This window comes from Aulonocara stuartgranti (assembly GCF_965226115.1).
Source record: "Aulonocara stuartgranti genome assembly, chromosome: 23".
Lineage (NCBI taxonomy): Eukaryota > Metazoa > Chordata > Actinopteri > Cichliformes > Cichlidae > Aulonocara > Aulonocara stuartgranti.
The window spans coordinates 25,010,001-25,027,387 of NC_138958.1; the positions used below are offsets into that span (position 1 = coordinate 25,010,001).

At 45.0% G+C, this 17,387-nt stretch overlaps 1 protein-coding gene across 1 annotated transcript in view; it reads left to right on the forward strand.

The window, feature by feature from the left end:
- The window catches only part of LOC309701048 (copper-transporting ATPase 2-like), a gene marked incomplete at its 5' end in the record, with an annotated part of 72,456 nt that overhangs the window by 36,372 nt on the left and 18,697 nt on the right, over positions 1-17,387 (forward strand).

Genomic DNA, 17,387 nt, shown 5'->3' on the forward strand with positions numbered 1-17,387 from the left:
AAGAGCTAATTCAAGCATTTGATCCAGCTGTGTTTGAGCACGTCACACATGCTCCTGCTACTCCCCCTCTTTTAGTGGAACTAGATTCAGTGATTCAAATCGTTGGTACTCTCTGGTCTTCATGTGGTTTCACAAGTCTCAACAGACAACATAAACGCCCCCAAATAAAGTGGAGCAATAAGCACAGCGTGTTGGCTGGCCAGAGTTCTGGACACTGAGTTGCCCAGAGTGTATACAGAGTGTAATTTATTTTCTCAGCGTTTCTCAAATGTTCTTAAATAAGCTTCATCTTTGAACTAAAAACCAGCTTGAAACCATGGCTCTCACTCGAACCCCCGAAACAACCTCCAAAGAAAGGAAGTCAAGCGCTCATCTGCCCCGGTGGCCTAATGGATAAGACACTGGCCTTCTAAGCCAGGGATTGTGGGTTCGAGTCCCATCTGGGGTGCTGTGCAGCAGAGTGGCGCAGCGGAAGTGTGCTGGGCCCATAACCCAGAGGTCGATGGATCGAAACCATCCTCTGCTATGTGTTTTGGATGGCCCGATTCTCTGAACTGTGTCCAAAAACAGACGACACTCAGGTCCTGTTCCCCCCAAAAATGCAGACAAGTAACCCTGTAGTACAAGCACCGAGTGAGTCAGTCATGTACCATAACTGCCCCCGATCACCAAAGGCGACTCCTTATGTGTACATAGAGCCTAGCAAATGGACTCCAACTCCAGTCCTGGAGAACTCCTTTTTTTTATTTAGCTTTTAGATGCATCCTTGTTCTGACACACCTGAATCAATTGAATGGCTTGTTGTCAGGCCTTTGCCAAACTTGATGCCATGCTGAAGAGCTAATTCAAGCATTTGATCCAGCTGTGTTTGAGCACGTCACACATGCTCCTGCTACTCCCCCTCTTTTAGTGGAACTAGATTCAGTGATTCAAATCGTTGGTACTCTCTGGTCTTCATGTGGTTTCACAAGTCTCAACAGACAACATAAACGCCCCCAAATAAAGTGGAGCAATAAGCACAGCGTGTTGGCTGGCCAGAGTTCTGGACACTGAGTTGCCCAGAGTGTAATTTATTTTCTCAGCGTTTCTCAAATGTTCTTAAATAAGCTTCATCTTTGAACTAAAAACCAGCTTGAAACCATGGCTCTCACTCGAACCCCCGAAACAACCTCCAAAGAAAGGAAGTCAAGCGCTCATCTGCCCCGGTGGCCTAATGGATAAGGCACTGGCCTCCTAAGCCAGGGATTGTGGGTTCGAGTCCCATCTGGGGTACTGTGCAGCAGAGTGGCGCAGCGGAAGCGTGCTGGGCCCATAACCCAGAGGTCGATGGATCGAAACCATCCTCTGCTATGTGTTTTGGATGGCCCGATGTTCTGAACTGTGTCCAAAAACAGACGACACTCAGGTCCTGTTCCCCCCCAAAAATGCAGACAAGTAACCCTGTAGTACAGGCACCGAGTGAGTCAGTCATGTACCATAACTGCCCCCGATCACCAAAGGCGACTCCTTATGTGTACATAGAGCCTAGCAAATGGACTCCAACTCCAGTCCTGGAGAACTCCTTTTTTTTATTTAGCTTTTAGATGCATCCTTGTTCTGACACACCTGAATCAAATGAATGGCTTGTTGTCAGGCCTTTGCCAAACTTGATGCCATGCTGAAGAGCTAATTCAAGCATTTGATCCAGCTGTGTTTGAGCACGTCACACATGCTCCTGCTACTCCCCCTCTTTTAGTGGAACTAGATTCAGTGATTCAAATCGTTGGTACTCTCTGGTCTTCATGTGGTTTCACAAGTCTCAACAGACAACATAAACGCCCCCAAATAAAGTGGAGCAATAAGCACAGCGTGTTGGCTGGCCAGAGTTCTGGACACTGAGTTGCCCAGAGTGTATACAGAGTGTAATTTATTTTCTCAGCGTTTCTCAAATGTTCTTAAATAAGCTTCATCTTTGAACTAAAAACCAGCTTGAAACCATGGCTCTCACTCGAACCCCCGAAACAACCTCCAAAGAAAGGAAGTCAAGCGCTCATCTGCCCCGGTGGCCTAATGGATAAGACACTGGCCTTCTAAGCCAGGGATTGTGGGTTCGAGTCCCATCTGGGGTGCTGTGCAGCAGAGTGGCGCAGCGGAAGCGTGCTGGGCCCATAACCCAGAGGTCGATGGATCGAAACCATCCTCTGCTATGTGTTTTGGATGGCCCGATTCTCTGAACTGTGTCCAAAAACAGACGACAGTCAGGTCCTGTTCCCCAAAAACGCAGACAAGTAACCCTGTAGTACAGGCACCGAGTGAGTCAGTCATGTACGATAACTGCCTCTGATCACCAAAGGCGACTCCTTATGTGTACATAGAGCCTAGCAAATGGACTCCAACTCCAGTCCTGGAGAACTCCTTTTTTTTATTTAGCTTTTAGATGCATCCTTGTTCTGACACACCTGAATCAATTGAATGGCTTGTTGTCAGGCCTTTGCCAAACTTGATGCCATGCTGAAGAGCTAATTCAAGCATTTGATCCAGCTGTGTTTGAGCACGTCACACATGCTCCTGCTACTCCCCCTCTTTTAGTGGAACTAGATTCAGTGATTCAAATCGTTGGTACTCTCTGGTCTTCATGTGGTTTCACAAGTCTCAACAGACAACATAAACGCCCCCAAATAAAGTGGAGCAATAAGCACAGCGTGTTGGCTGGCCAGAGTTCTGGACACTGAGTTGCCCAGAGTGTATACAGAGTGTAATTTATTTTCTCAGCGTTTCTCAAATGTTCTTAAATAAGCTTCATCTTTGAACTAAAAACCAGCTTGAAACCATGGCTCTCACTCGAACCCCCGAAACAACCTCCAAAGAAAGGAAGTCAAGCGCTCATCTGTCCCGGTGGCCTAATGGATAAGGCACTGGCCTCCTAAGCCAGGGATTGTGGGTTCGAGTCCCATCTGGGGTGCTGTCCAGCAGAGTGGCGCAGCGGAAGCGTGCTGGGCCCATAACCCAGAGGTCGATGGATCGAAACCATCCTCTGCTATGTGTTTTGGATGGCCCGATGTTCTGAACTGTGTCCAAAAACAGACGACACTCAGGTCCTGTTCCCCCCCAAAAATGCAGACAAGTAACCCTGTAGTACAGGCACCGAGTGAGTCAGTCATGTACGATAACTGCGCCCGATCACCAAAGGCGACTCCTTATGTGTACATAGAGCCTAGCAAATGGACTCCAACTCCAGTCCTGGAGAACTCCTTTTTTTTATTTAGCTTTTAGATGCATCCTTGTTCTGACACACCTGAATCAAATGAATGGCTTGTTGTCAGGCCTTTGCCAAACTTGATGCCATGCTGAAGAGCTAATTCAGGCATTTGATCCAGCTGTGTTTGAGCACGTCACACATGCTCCTGCTACTCCCCCTCTTTTAGTGGAACTAGATTCAGTGATTCAAATCGTTGGTACTCTCTGGTCTTCATGTGGTTTCACAAGTCTCAACAGACAACATAAACGCCCCCAAATAAAGTGGAGCAATAAGCACAGCGTGTTGGCTGGCCAGAGTTCTGGACACTGAGTTGCCCAGAGTGTAATTTATTTTCTCAGCGTTTCTCAAATGTTCTTAAATAAGCTTCATCTTTGAACTAAAAACCAGCTTGAAACCATGGCTCTCACTCGAACCCCCGAAACAACCTCCAAAGAAAGGAAGTCAAGCACTCATCTGCCCCGGTGGCCTAATGGATAAGGCACTGGCCTCCTAAGCCAGGGATTGTGGGTTCGAGTCCCATATGGGGTGCTGTGCAGCAGAGTGGCGCAGCGGAAGCGTGCTGGGCCCATAACCCAGAGGTCGATGGATCGAAACCATCCTCTGCTATGTGTTTTGGATGGCCCGATGTTCTGAACTGTGTCCAAAAACAGACGACACTCAGGTCCTGTTCCCCCCCAAAAATGCAGACAAGTAACCCTGTAGTACAGGCACCGAGTGAGTCAGTCATGTACGATAACTGCGCCCGATCACCAAAGGCGACTCCTTATGTGTACATAGAGCCTAGCAAATGGACTCCAACTCCAGTCCTGGAGAACTCCTTTTTTTTATTTAGCTTTTAGATGCATCCTTGTTCTGACACACCTGAATCAATTGAATGGTTTGTTGTCAGGCCTTTGCCAAACTTGATGCCATGCTGAAGAGCTAATTCAAGCATTTGATCCAGCTGTGTTTGAGCACGTCACACATGCTCCTGCTACTCCCCCTCTTTTAGTGGAACTAGATTCAGTGATTCAAATCGTTGGTACTCTCTGGTCTTCATGTGGTTTCACAAGTCTCAACAGACAACATAAACGCCCCCAAATAAAGTGGAGCAATAAGCACAGCGTGTTGGCTGGCCAGAGGTTTGGACACTGAGTTGCCCAGAGTGTATACAGAGTGTAATTTATTTTCTCAGCGTTTCTCAAATGTTCTTAAATAAGCTTCATCTTTGAACTAAAAACCAGCTTGAAACCATGGCTCTCACTCGAACCCCCGAAACAACCTCCAAAGAAAGGAAGTCAAGCGCTCATCTGCCCCGGTGGCCTAATGGATAAGACACTGGCCTTCTAAGCCAGGGATTGTGGGTTCGAGTCCCATCTGGGGTGCTGTGCAGCAGAGTGGCGCAGCGGAAGCGTGCTGGGCCCATAACCCAGAGGTCGATGGATCGAAACCATCCTCTGCTATGTGTTTTGGATGGCCCGATGTTCTGAACTGTGTCCAAAAACAGACGACAGTCAGGTCCTGTTCCCCCCCAAAATGCAGACAAGTAACCCTGTAGTACAGGCACCGAGTGAGTCAGTCATGTACCATAACTGCCCCCGATCACCAAAGGCGACTCCTTATGTGCAGTGTTGGTCAAGTTACTTGAAAAAAGTAATCAGTAACTAATTACTGATTACTTCCCCAAAAAAGTAATCCTGTTACTTTACTGATTACTTATTTTCAAAAGTAATTAATTACTTAGTTACTTCGTTACTTTTTAAAAACCAGATTTACAACCTGAAGTGGTGATAAAGCGATAGATCTTTCAGCCCAATTCTACTTTTTCTGCATAATCCATCATACAAAATGTAATCAAATGGAAAAGTGTCTTTTTTTAACTTGTTTTATTAGTTTTGATCTTTTAACTTTATGCATCAAGCAAAAATTTAATTATATGCAACATTCTCTGACTGGAAGAAATTAGTTTAACATTTAAACCTATTTTCTGCACATTCCAGCACATGAAATAAAATATTTTTGTGTGCTTACACTCACTCTTTCAAATAGATGCAAGTAAAACACAGCAGAAAATAAATAAAGTCAAAGACTCAGCGGTCCTGTTGCTCTATTTTCACCTGTAAAGCAGGAGTGGGGGTAGGCGGAGGTTTACCCTGGTGCAGGTGTGCCACGGTCAGTTGAAGAATCCGTGACTTTCTCTGTGAGTTTCCCATCACGTCGTTGCACACTCGGTGCTTGTTTAGAGGTTTTTTCGCTGTAAAAAGAAGTTTTCTTCCCACGCACAACGGACGCTAATGTTTTTGTCACTTTTTATGGAATCAAACTCAAAGTAAGGTCAGTACTTCCACGCTTTAAACGCTGCACGCGCATACTCTCTCCCACAATCGATATAGGATCCATTGTTGATCTGCAAACAGCTGTTGTCACGAACCTCGCACTCGCTTACGTCACTGTCATGAGACATTCTCGCAAAAAATCACGGTTTTAGTAACGCAGTAACGCAGCGTTCCTACGGGAAAGTAACGTAATCTAATTAACATTTTTGCAATAGTAATCCCTTACTTTACTCGTTACTTGAAAAAAGTAATCAGATTACAGTAACGCATTACTTGTAACTCGTTACTGCCCATCTCTGCTTATGTGTACATAGAGCCTAGCAAATGGACTCCAACTCCAGTCCTGGAGAACTCCTTTTTTTTATTTAGCTTTTAGATGCATCCTTGTTCTGACACACCTGAATCAATTGAATGGCTTGTTGTCAGGCCTTTGCCAAACTTGATGCCATGCTGAAGAGCTAATTCAAGCATTTGATCCAGCTGTGTTTGAGCACGTCACACATGCTCCTGCTACTCCCCCTCTTTTAGTGGAACTAGATTCAGTGATTCAAATCGTTGGTACTCTCTGGTCTTCATGTGGTTTCACAAGTCTCAACAGACAACATAAACGCCCCCAAATAAAGTGGAGCAATAAGCACAGCGTGTTGGCTGGCCAGAGTTCTGGACACTGAGTTGCCCAGAGTGTAATTTATTTTCTCAGCGTTTCTCAAATGTTCTTAAATAAGCTTCATCTTTGAACTAAAAACCAGCTTGAAACCATGGCTCTCACTCGAACCCCCGAAACAACCTCCAAAGAAAGGAAGTCAAGCGCTCATCTGCCCCGGTGGCCTAATGGATAAGACACTGGCCTTCTAAGCCAGGGATTGTGGGTTCGAGTCCCATCTGGGGTGCTGTGCAGCAGAGTGGCGCAGCGGAAGCGTGCTGGGCCCATAACCCAGAGGTCGATGGATCGAAACCATCCTCTGCTATGTGTTTTGGATGGCCCGATTCTCTGAACTGTGTCCAAAAACAGACGACACTCAGGTCCTGTTCCCCCCAAAAATGCAGACAAGTAACCCTGTAGTACAGGCACCGAGTGAGTCAGTCATGTACCATAACTGCCCCCGATCACCAAAGGCGACTCCTTATGTGTACATAGAGCCTAGCAAATGGACTCCAACTCCAGTCCTGGAGAACTCCTTTTTTTTATTTAGCTTTTAGATGCATCCTTGTTCTGACACACCTGAATCAATTGAATGGCTTGTTGTCAGGCCTTTGCCAAACTTGATGCCATGCTGAAGAGCTAATTCAAGCATTTGATCCAGCTGTGTTTGAGCACGTCACACATGCTCCTGCTACTCCCCCTCTTTTAGTGGAACTAGATTCAGTGATTCAAATCGTTGGTACTCTCTGGTCTTCATGTGGTTTCACAAGTCTCAACAGACAACATAAACGCCCCCAAATAAAGTGGAGCAATAAGCACAGCGTGTTGGCTGGCCAGAGTTCTGGACACTGAGTTGCCCAGAGTGTATACAGAGTGTAATTTATTTTCTCAGCGTTTCTCAAATGTTCTTAAATAAGCTTCATCTTTGAACTAAAAACCAGCTTGAAACCATGGCTCTCACTCGAACCCCCGAAACAACCTCCAAAGAAAGGAAGTCAAGCACTCATCTGCCCCGGTGGCCTAATGGATAAGGCACTGGCCTCCTAAGCCAGGGATTGTGGGTTCGAGTCCCATATGGGGTGCTGTGCAGCAGAGTGGCGCAGCGGAAGCGTGCTGGGCCCATAACCCAGAGGTCGATGGATCGAAACCATCCTCTGCTATGTGTTTTGGATGGCCCGATGTTCTGAACTGTGTCCAAAAACAGACGACACTCAGGTCCTGTTCCCCCCCAAAAATGCAGACAAGTAACCCTGTAGTACAGGCACCGAGTGAGTCAGTCATGTACGATAACTGCGCCCGATCACCAAAGGCGACTCCTTATGTGTACATAGAGCCTAGCAAATGGACTCCAACTCCAGTCCTGGAGAACTCCTTTTTTTTATTTAGCTTTTAGATGCATCCTTGTTCTGACACACCTGAATCAATTGAATGGTTTGTTGTCAGGCCTTTGCCAAACTTGATGCCATGCTGAAGAGCTAATTCAAGCATTTGATCCAGCTGTGTTTGAGCACGTCACACATGCTCCTGCTACTCCCCCTCTTTTAGTGGAACTAGATTCAGTGATTCAAATCGTTGGTACTCTCTGGTCTTCATGTGGTTTCACAAGTCTCAACAGACAACATAAACGCCCCCAAATAAAGTGGAGCAATAAGCACAGCGTGTTGGCTGGCCAGAGGTTTGGACACTGAGTTGCCCAGAGTGTATACAGAGTGTAATTTATTTTCTCAGCGTTTCTCAAATGTTCTTAAATAAGCTTCATCTTTGAACTAAAAACCAGCTTGAAACCATGGCTCTCACTCGAACCCCCGAAACAACCTCCAAAGAAAGGAAGTCAAGCGCTCATCTGCCCCGGTGGCCTAATGGATAAGACACTGGCCTTCTAAGCCAGGGATTGTGGGTTCGAGTCCCATCTGGGGTGCTGTGCAGCAGAGTGGCGCAGCGGAAGCGTGCTGGGCCCATAACCCAGAGGTCGATGGATCGAAACCATCCTCTGCTATGTGTTTTGGATGGCCCGATGTTCTGAACTGTGTCCAAAAACAGACGACAGTCAGGTCCTGTTCCCCCCCAAAATGCAGACAAGTAACCCTGTAGTACAGGCACCGAGTGAGTCAGTCATGTACCATAACTGCCCCCGATCACCAAAGGCGACTCCTTATGTGCAGTGTTGGTCAAGTTACTTGAAAAAAGTAATCAGTAACTAATTACTGATTACTTCCCCAAAAAAGTAATCCTGTTACTTTACTGATTACTTATTTTCAAAAGTAATTAATTACTTAGTTACTTCGTTACTTTTTAAAAACCAGATTTACAACCTGAAGTGGTGATAAAGCGATAGATCTTTCAGCCCAATTCTACTTTTTCTGCATAATCCATCATACAAAATGTAATCAAATGGAAAAGTGTCTTTTTTTAACTTGTTTTATTAGTTTTGATCTTTTAACTTTATGCATCAAGCAAAAATTTAATTATATGCAACATTCTCTGACTGGAAGAAATTAGTTTAACATTTAAACCTATTTTCTGCACATTCCAGCACATGAAATAAAATATTTTTGTGTGCTTACACTCACTCTTTCAAATAGATGCAAGTAAAACACAGCAGAAAATAAATAAAGTCAAAGACTCAGCGGTCCTGTTGCTCTATTTTCACCTGTAAAGCAGGAGTGGGGGTAGGCGGAGGTTTACCCTGGTGCAGGTGTGCCACGGTCAGTTGAAGAATCCGTGACTTTCTCTGTGAGTTTCCCATCACGTCGTTGCACACTCGGTGCTTGTTTAGAGGTTTTTTCGCTGTAAAAAGAAGTTTTCTTCCCACGCACAACGGACGCTAATGTTTTTGTCACTTTTTATGGAATCAAACTCAAAGTAAGGTCAGTACTTCCACGCTTTAAACGCTGCACGCGCATACTCTCTCCCACAATCGATATAGGATCCATTGTTGATCTGCAAACAGCTGTTGTCACGAACCTCGCACTCGCTTACGTCACTGTCATGAGACATTCTCGCAAAAAATCACGGTTTTAGTAACGCAGTAACGCAGCGTTCCTACGGGAAAGTAACGTAATCTAATTAACATTTTTGCAATAGTAATCCCTTACTTTACTCGTTACTTGAAAAAAGTAATCAGATTACAGTAACGCATTACTTGTAACTCGTTACTGCCCATCTCTGCTTATGTGTACATAGAGCCTAGCAAATGGACTCCAACTCCAGTCCTGGAGAACTCCTTTTTTTTATTTAGCTTTTAGATGCATCCTTGTTCTGACACACCTGAATCAATTGAATGGCTTGTTGTCAGGCCTTTGCCAAACTTGATGCCATGCTGAAGAGCTAATTCAAGCATTTGATCCAGCTGTGTTTGAGCACGTCACACATGCTCCTGCTACTCCCCCTCTTTTAGTGGAACTAGATTCAGTGATTCAAATCGTTGGTACTCTCTGGTCTTCATGTGGTTTCACAAGTCTCAACAGACAACATAAACGCCCCCAAATAAAGTGGAGCAATAAGCACAGCGTGTTGGCTGGCCAGAGTTCTGGACACTGAGTTGCCCAGAGTGTAATTTATTTTCTCAGCGTTTCTCAAATGTTCTTAAATAAGCTTCATCTTTGAACTAAAAACCAGCTTGAAACCATGGCTCTCACTCGAACCCCCGAAACAACCTCCAAAGAAAGGAAGTCAAGCGCTCATCTGCCCCGGTGGCCTAATGGATAAGACACTGGCCTTCTAAGCCAGGGATTGTGGGTTCGAGTCCCATCTGGGGTGCTGTGCAGCAGAGTGGCGCAGCGGAAGCGTGCTGGGCCCATAACCCAGAGGTCGATGGATCGAAACCATCCTCTGCTATGTGTTTTGGATGGCCCGATTCTCTGAACTGTGTCCAAAAACAGACGACACTCAGGTCCTGTTCCCCCCAAAAATGCAGACAAGTAACCCTGTAGTACAGGCACCGAGTGAGTCAGTCATGTACCATAACTGCCCCCGATCACCAAAGGCGACTCCTTATGTGTACATAGAGCCTAGCAAATGGACTCCAACTCCAGTCCTGGAGAACTCCTTTTTTTTATTTAGCTTTTAGATGCATCCTTGTTCTGACACACCTGAATCAATTGAATGGCTTGTTGTCAGGCCTTTGCCAAACTTGATGCCATGCTGAAGAGCTAATTCAAGCATTTGATCCAGCTGTGTTTGAGCACGTCACACATGCTCCTGCTACTCCCCCTCTTTTAGTGGAACTAGATTCAGTGATTCAAATCGTTGGTACTCTCTGGTCTTCATGTGGTTTCACAAGTCTCAACAGACAACATAAACGCCCCCAAATAAAGTGGAGCAATAAGCACAGCGTGTTGGCTGGCCAGAGTTCTGGACACTGAGTTGCCCAGAGTGTATACAGAGTGTAATTTATTTTCTCAGCGTTTCTCAAATGTTCTTAAATAAGCTTCATCTTTGAACTAAAAACCAGCTTGAAACCATGGCTCTCACTCGAACCCCCGAAACAACCTCCAAAGAAAGGAAGTCAAGCGCTCATCTGCCCCGGTGGCCTAATGGATAAGACACTGGCCTTCTAAGCCAGGGATTGTGGGTTCGAGTCCCATCTGGGGTGCTGTGCAGCAGAGTGGCGCAGCGGAAGCGTGCTGGGCCCATAACCCAGAGGTCGATGGATCGAAACCATCCTCTGCTATGTGTTTTGGATGGCCCGATGTTCTGAACTGTGTCCAAAAACAGACGACAGTCAGGTCCTGTTCCCCAAAAACGCAGACAAGTAACCCTGTAGTACAGGCACCGAGTGAGTCAGTCATGTACGATAACTGCCTCTGATCACCAAAGGCGACTCCTTATGTGTACATAGAGCCTAGCAAATGGACTCCAACTCCAGTCCTGGAGAACTCCTTTTTTTTATTTAGCTTTTAGATGCATCCTTGTTCTGACACACCTGAATCAATTGAATGGCTTGTTGTCAGGCCTTTGCCAAACTTGATGCCATGCTGAAGAGCTAATTCAAGCATTTGATCCAGCTGTGTTTGAGCACGTCACACATGCTCCTGCTACTCCCCCTCTTTTAGTGGAACTAGATTCAGTGATTCAAATCGTTGGTACTCTCTGGTCTTCATGTGGTTTCACAAGTCTCAACAGACAACATAAACGCCCCCAAATAAAGTGGAGCAATAAGCACAGCGTGTTGGCTGGCCAGAGTTCTGGACACTGAGTTGCCCAGAGTGTATACAGAGTGTAATTTATTTTCTCAGCGTTTCTCAAATGTTCTTAAATAAGCTTCATCTTTGAACTAAAAACCAGCTTGAAACCATGGCTCTCACTCGAACCCCCGAAACAACCTCCAAAGAAAGGAAGTCAAGCGCTCATCTGCCCCGGTGGCCTAATGGATAAGGCACTGGCCTCCTAAGCCAGGGATTGTGGGTTCGAGTCCCATCTGGGGTGCTGTCCAGCAGAGTGGCGCAGCGGAAGCGTGCTGGGCCCATAACCCAGAGGTCGATGGATCGAAACCATCCTCTGCTATGTGTTTTGGATGGCCCGATGTTCTGAACTGTGTCCAAAAACAGACGACACTCAGGTCCTGTTCCCCCCCAAAAATGCAGACAAGTAACCCTGTAGTACAGGCACCGAGTGAGTCAGTCATGTACGATAACTGCCTCTGATCACCAAAGGCGACTCCTTATGTGTACATAGAGCCTAGCAAATGGACTCCAACTCCAGTCCTGGAGAACTCCTTTTTTTTATTTAGCTTTTAGATGCATCCTTGTTCTGACACACCTGAATCAAATGAATGGCTTGTTGTCAGGCCTTTGCCAAACTTGATGCCATGCTGAAGAGCTAATTCAGGCATTTGATCCAGCTGTGTTTGAGCACGTCACACATGCTCCTGCTACTCCCCCTCTTTTAGTGGAACTAGATTCAGTGATTCAAATCGTTGGTACTCTCTGGTCTTCATGTGGTTTCACAAGTCTCAACAGACAACATAAACGCCCCCAAATAAAGTGGAGCAATAAGCACAGCGTGTTGGCTGGCCAGAGTTCTGGACACTGAGTTGCCCAGAGTGTAATTTATTTTCTCAGCGTTTCTCAAATGTTCTTAAATAAGCTTCATCTTTGAACTAAAAACCAGCTTGAAACCATGGCTCTCACTCGAACCCCCGAAACAACCTCCAAAGAAAGGAAGTCAAGCGCTCATCTGCCCCGGTGGCCTAATGGATAAGGCACTGGCCTCCTAAGCCAGGTATTGTGGGTTCGAGTCCCATCTGGGGTGCTGTCCAGCAGAGTGGCGCAGCGGAAGCGTGCTGGGCCCATAACCCAGAGGTCGATGGATCGAAACCATCCTCTGCTATGTGTTTTGGATGGCCCGATGTTCTGAACTGTGTCCAAAAACAGACGACACTCAGGTCCTGTTCCCCCCCAAAAATGCAGACAAGTAACCCTGTAGTACAGGCACCGAGTGAGTCAGTCATGTACCATAACTGCCCCCGATCACCAAAGGCGACTCCTTATGTGTACATAGAGCCTAGCAAATGGACTCCAACTCCAGTCCTGGAGAACTCCTTTTTTTTATTTAGCTTTTAGATGCATCCTTGTTCTGACACACCTGAATCAAATGAATGGCTTGTTGTCAGGCCTTTGCCAAACTTGATGCCATGCTGAAGAGCTAATTCAGGCATTTGATCCAGCTGTGTTTGAGCACGTCACACATGCTCCTGCTACTCCCCCTCTTTTAGTGGAACTAAAAGTAATTAAAATAACATAACTGTAGATAAATAAAGATACCTTTATCCTGTCAGCTAGATACTTGTCATGCTTAATGGTAACAATGTAGCGTTTTTCATTTCTCAAATGGTAATGGTGTTATATGTTTGATGGACACGAGCTTTATGAATTTCAAACTAAAGTATTAATTAAATTACTAAAAAAAATAAATAAAAAAGAAACCAATGCTCCTCTTGCATTCTTGTTAATAACTGCAATATATTAATCACTTTCTACTAAACTGGCCCTTTTGATTACTGCACTAACAAACATTTCCAGTCCCCGTACCTTAATACTAAACCTAAAACCAATCAATGACATGAGCCTGATGTTAACAGGTAGATTACCTCAGTTGATGGATCTGATTGGTGCAACATCTACCGAGTCAATAGTGCCTGTTAAAAAAAAACCCCCAAAAAAACAACTCTGGTATAAGACCATGACACCTGAAAGAACATATTTACATAACATGCAGTTACGGCGTGACGCAGGTGCTCATGATGCAGGTAGGCAGCAGATTGTGCATTTTGGAATGTTAGTTTATTTAAGCTTATTCACTTAAATAAGGGTAAAAAGCTTGCCTTTTTCCAAAGGGTAGAATCACCTATTTATTTATTTTTGATTAAAGATTTTTAAAAAATTGTCATTTGACAAATAACACAGTTTAACAGGTACTTGGAGGTTCTTATTCCTGCTTGAATGTACTTACATCTGATTATTGTTTATTAACTTCTCATTTAAATATCACAGAATCAAGGTTAACATGGGAATAACATTTTCCAATCCTCAGTGTCAACGTTCAAATAGTCTTCCGTATGATGCAGTTAGTATGTAGGTCTATTTACAAAGAGTAGTTATGTAGCACGTGAAAAGGATGACAACATGTCAGTTTAGTCAGTTAAATTCTCTATATTTACCAGGCAGTGAGCTTTGCATTGAGCTTAAGTAGACTGTGATACAAATGCACTTGTATATTTTTTGCAGCATGTATACAGTAATGGACTGGTATGAGAACACTGGAAATGTAAAAGATGGTGTGAAATTTGTAAAATTTCTCCTGTGTGATTTATTTCAGTGCTGCTGCAGTTTGATCATGAGTCAACATTGCAGTGTTTGCTTTTGCTTTAACACAAAATAGAAGTTGAACTCAATGCACAGATTCCCACTGATTATTCTCTAAATCAGAGACATCTGTTGTGTTGTAATAGAAATTGTTGTGCATTGTGTTTGTGATGAAATGGATAAAATGATGTTAATGCAAGTGCAACTCTGCTTAATTTTCTTTTTTATAAGGGTTGACTTTTCCCCTCAGTTCAATGACATGTCTTTAAGCAGAGTCATGCTGGGAGGCTTAGGTGAAGGGCCAATCATGTGGTCTCCTGACATGACAGCCTTATAGTGGATTTAAAGTGTCCAGTAGTGTTTGAGCCATCTATCTAGCATCTCATTTTTCAATCCATAAATGTCTTAGATTGCACTTGAGAGGTACGAAAAACGTGTATTTTAAAGCAGTTTTCTGCGTAAAGAAGAAGCCAATTCACCCAGGATTAAACATTGACTCACATATTTGCTTTTGGAAAGTTGTTGACTCTTTTCTGACATGGCCACAATCTGAATGCACAACGTGACTAACAATAGGACTACAAATTAATTCTGTGGTTGTTGGTTTTCACTACAATGTTAAGATTGTAGTTAAAAAAGTACAAAATACACCAGGTCAGGGTTCAAGGCTTTTAGTCAAACTCATATAAATAAAACTTTGCTTTTAGGGTCTTACCCTGTAAATGATTTCTGTTAGCTTACTGGGGTCAGACAGGGGCTTTTCATAGGATTAAACAGTGGCTGGCTTTAGGAACTGTAAAGCTAAGTAAAAATTCATGTTGTTTCTCAGCTGAGGACTTAAAAGACTAGCAGAAACAGGGTTGTCATACTTACAAGTGTATTTGAGGTCTTGTGAAGTCTTTGTTCTTGAGCCACTAATACAGTCACAACAGCAACATGAATATGCAACATGAAGCACCAAGGAATTCAACATAAATGTGGCATGTCAACAAACCAAATGCAAAATGCAGCTTAATATAATGTGGTTAATACTTATTAAATACTTGATGAGTTCACGTTATCTGAGAAAATCTATATCCCGAGAAAGAACAACAAGACAAGTTCCAACAAGAATCTCATGACAGTTGGAAAACAGTTGGTATTTCCCCACATTCTGCAATGTATAAGCTGTGTACTGAACAATGCCCAGCAATGTGGCTTAATGTGTGGCCCCAGTGATCTAATGGACAAAGTAAGCCAGGGATTGTGGGTTTGTGGTTATTTGCAGTAGCATTAAAAGTAGAAGTGGTCCATGGATAGTATATATATATATATATATATATATATATATATATATATATATATACATACATATATATATATATATATATATATATATATATATATATATATATATATATATATATATAGCACGCCCCTGCGGGCGGTTTATCCTTCAAGCTCGGGTCCTCTACCAGAGGCCTGGGAGCTTGAGGGTCCTGCGCAGTATCTTAGCTGTTCCCAGGACTGCGCTCTTCTGGACAGAGATCTCCGATGTTGTTCCCGGGATCTGCTGGAGCCACTCGCCTAGCTTGGGAGTCACCGCACCTAGTGCTCCGATTACCACGGGGACCACCGTTACCTTCACCCTCCACATCCTCTCGAGCTCTTCTCTGAGCCCTTGGTATTTCTCCAGCTTCTCGTGTTCCTTCTTCCTGATATTGCTGTCATTCGGAACCGCTACATCGATCACTACGGCCGTCTTCTTCTGTTTGTCTACCACCACTATGTCCGGTTGGTTAGCCACCACCATTTTGTCCGTCTGTATCTGGAAGTCCCACAGGATCTTAGCTCGGTCATTCTCCACCACCCTTGGGGGCATCTCCCATTTTGACCTCGGGACTTCCAGGTTATACTCGGCACAGATGTTCCTGTACACTATGCCGGCCACTTGGTTATGGCGTTCCATGTATGCCTTGCCTGCTAGCATCTTGCACCCTGCTGTTATGTGCTGGATTGTCTCTGGGGCATCTTTACACAGCCTGCACCTGGGGTCTTGCCTGGTGTGATAGACCCCAGCCTCTATGGATCTTGTGCTCATAGCTTGTTCTTGTGCTGCCATGATTAGTGCCTCTGTGCTGTCTTTCAGTCCAGCTTTGTCCAGCCACTGGTAGGATTTCTGGATATCAGCCACCTCCTCTATCTGCCGGTGGTACATACCGTGCAGGGGCCTGTCCTTCCATGATGGTTCCTCGTTTCCCTCCTCTTTCTTGGGTTTCTGCTGCCTGAGGTATTCACTGAGCACTCGGTCAGTTGGGGCCATCTTCCCAATGTATTCTTGGATGTTCGTTGTCTCATCCTGGACTGTGGTGCTGACACTCACCAGTCCCCGGCCCCCTTCCTTCCGCTTAGCGTACAGCCTCAGGGTGCTGGACTTGGGGTGAAACCCTCCATGCATGGTAAGGAGCTTTCTTGTCTTTATGTCAGTGGCTTCTATCTCCTCCTTTGGCCAGCCTATTACCCCAGCAGGGTACCTGATCACGGGCAGGGCGTACGTGTTGATGGCCCGGATCTTGTTCTTACCATTCAGCTGACTCCTCAGGACTTGCCTGACCCTCTGCAGGTACTTGGTGGTTGCAGCTTTTCTAGCGGCCTCTTCATGGTTCCCATTCGCCTGCGGGATCCCCAAGTACTTGTAACTGTCCTCTATGTCTGCAATGTTGCCTTCTGGTAGTTCAATCCCCTCAGTTCTGACTACCTTCCCTCTCTTTGTTACCATCCGACTACACTTCTCCAGTCCGAACAACATTCCAATGTCATTGCTGTATAGCCTGGTAGTGTGGATCAGTGAATCGATGTCTCGTTCACTCTTGGCATACAGCTTGATGTCATCCATGTACAGGAGGTGGCTGACAACTGCTCCGTTCCGTAGTCGGTATCCGTAGCCAGTCTTGTTAATGATCTCACTGAGGGGGTTCAGGCCTATGCAGAACAGCAGTGGGGACAGAGCATCTCCTTGGTAGATCCCGCACTTGATGGTGACTTGTGCTATGGGCTTGGAGTTGGCCTCTAGTGTTGTACGCCACATCCCCATTGAGTTCCTGATGAAGGCTCTTAGGGTCCCATTGATCTTGTACAATTCTAGGCATTCCAGTATCCAGCTGTGGGGCATTGAGTCATAGGCCTTCTTGTAATCAATCCAGGCAGTGCACAGGTTGGTCAGTCTGGTCTTGCAGTCTCGGCTGATTGTTCTGTCTACCAGTAGCTGGTGTTTTGCGCCTCTGGTATTCTTGCCAATTCCTTTCTGTGTCCCGCTCATGTATTGACCCATGTGCCTGTTCATCTTAGCCGATATGATGCCTGACAGGAGCTTCCATGTAGTACTGAGGCAGGTTATTGGTCGGTAG